The sequence below is a fragment of the Myotis davidii genome, unplaced genomic scaffold, assembly GCF_000327345.1.
Source record: "Myotis davidii unplaced genomic scaffold, ASM32734v1 scaffold1036, whole genome shotgun sequence".
NCBI lineage: Eukaryota > Metazoa > Chordata > Mammalia > Chiroptera > Vespertilionidae > Myotis > Myotis davidii.
In genome coordinates, this window is record NW_006287260.1 from 932,735 (window position 1) to 934,929 (window position 2,195).

Below are 2,195 nucleotides of genomic sequence, written 5' to 3' on the forward strand. Positions count from 1 at the left end.
CAAATCTGATATTGTTTTACCTTTTATTTGGTGGAATCATCTGAAGGGAGAAGGGAGGTAGTCTTTGAGGGCGGGTATATAACAAACTCTGTATTTTGAGTGGAAATGTTAGGGGGTCGTCTTATACGCCCAGTCGTCTTATACGCCGGCAAATACGGTAGTTCCGTCACTTCTCTGAGTAGCGGATCAGCCTCGTAGGCTGACCAGAGAGCCTTCACACCCAACGCGGAGGGTCCATGGCCTTGGAGGGAGTCCCAGGCTGGGTGATGGGAGAGAGAAAGGGGACTAGGGGCTTCACTCGTCTAGAGTTCAACTTCTCTCCTCCAGGTCTCTCTGTGTACCCGCCCCGCCCCCAGGAGTTTACAACCTGAGCAGGACCCATGGTGGGTGGGGGTGGCGGTCAGGTGGGGGTGGGCAGATGAGAGCAGGGGTGACTGACAGCAGGATGCCAGGGCTGAAGAAGGAAGTATAAATATAAAGTGGCCAGTGTAGGACTGGACAGAGGCCATATGAAACACACGGTACATTCCTGCCCCAGCGTAACAAACTGTACCAGGCTTTTTGAGAGCTGGGAGCTCTGAGGAGGGGAGGGAAGAGAGCAGAGGTTCCTTCGAGGTTGGCCCTGTTTCCTCCTCCCCCACTTCTCCCACAGCTTGGCCTGTGGGGAAAGTCCCCGTGTTACTTTTGCAACCACAGGAAACCTACTATCCCTGTTCACACTCTGTACCCAGTGTTCTCAGCAGTTCCAGACTGGGAGGGAGCAATGAGTGGGAGGCGGGGGGGAGTGGTGGTGGCGTAGGCAGCCACAGTAGCCCAGGTAAGGTCAGGGGAGGTAGCCGGTTCGGCTGGGACTCAGAGTCACGGCCTACTGTACGCGCTGCCATGGAGGTACAGATGGCAGTGAGGTTAGGGAAGGAAGCGCCTTGCCCAAGGTCACACAATAGCTGTTCAGCTGGGTGGGACCAGAGTGCACCCAGAGTTGGGCAGTGCTGGGCAGCCCTCCTGGGTGTAGTGTGTAGGAGTGGCAGGCCAGGGAACAGGCAGTGCCTGGGGACTGAGGGTGGGGAAGCTTTACCTCAAAGCCCTGGGCAGGTCTGGCTTGGGCACGGTCCCCTCCACTCCTCCTGTCTCCTCCTCCACAGGCACAGGTCAAGGCCTAGATGCCCTAGAACCTCCCGGGATCTTTCTCCCATATCGCCACTTCCTTCCCACCAGGCCCTAGGGCTCTTCCAAACATGTGGTGCTCACCACCTGCTGGCTTGGGTTATTATTTAACCTCACATGCTGTGTGTTTGTCTGTCCACTGGCCTGCAAATGGCCCCAGGGCAGGAAATCATTTCAATACACCCGACATTTATTGAATATCAACTCCAGGGCCAAACTTGGCCAGTGGGGTATGAGCTGAGCCATGGGGGAGGCCTCCAAGAAGCAGACTTTGTTTCTGCCTCAAGGACTTTCTAATCTGGTTAGAGGAACAGGATTAGTAAACATCACTAGACTGTGAGCCGGCCACGCGCTGTGCCTGAGCTGTGCCAGAGGGACGAGCCCAGTGTGCGGGCCTTCGGAGGGGAGCGGAATCGGGTCCAGGCAGGCTGTGTGAGTTGGAGCTTGAGAGATGGGCTGACCTGGAGGATGGGCTCCCTGACGCGGCAAAACGCATGCCAACTGTGAGGTGGGAAGGACGGGGAAGAAAGAACTTTCGGAATTGTGCCTTCAACTTTAAAACTTAAAGACCCAGCGGCGCCTTGCCTACAGCAGGTGCTGGGTCAGTCAGTCCTTGGTTTGGAGATGAAGAACCTGCAGGCCCAGCACCCAGCGTATCTCTAAGAGGGTGGGTAATGAGAACACGGGGCTGGGAGCACATCTGGCTTTGGGGGCTGGGCAAAGCGGTCCTCTTCTTCCACCCTAGCGTGGCTCCCACGCGGTAGGGTATGGGCTCTTCCTACTGGTGTCCTGCGGGGGGGTGGGGGGGCAAGCGATCCAAAGGGCTGGGCTTGCTTTGCCAGCCCCTGGAGTCTCCAGGCCGGTGTGAAGAATGGATCAGGGAAGAAGCCTAGGAGGGGCTCCTTGGGGATTGCTGGAATTGGCCCCTCGGCCCGGCTTCCGTTGTCACGTGACCACACCCCAGGCCTCGGGCCTGGGGCTGTCGCGCCCCCAGCTGTGCGCCAACAGAGTCCAGGGCCCAGCCCTGGCGG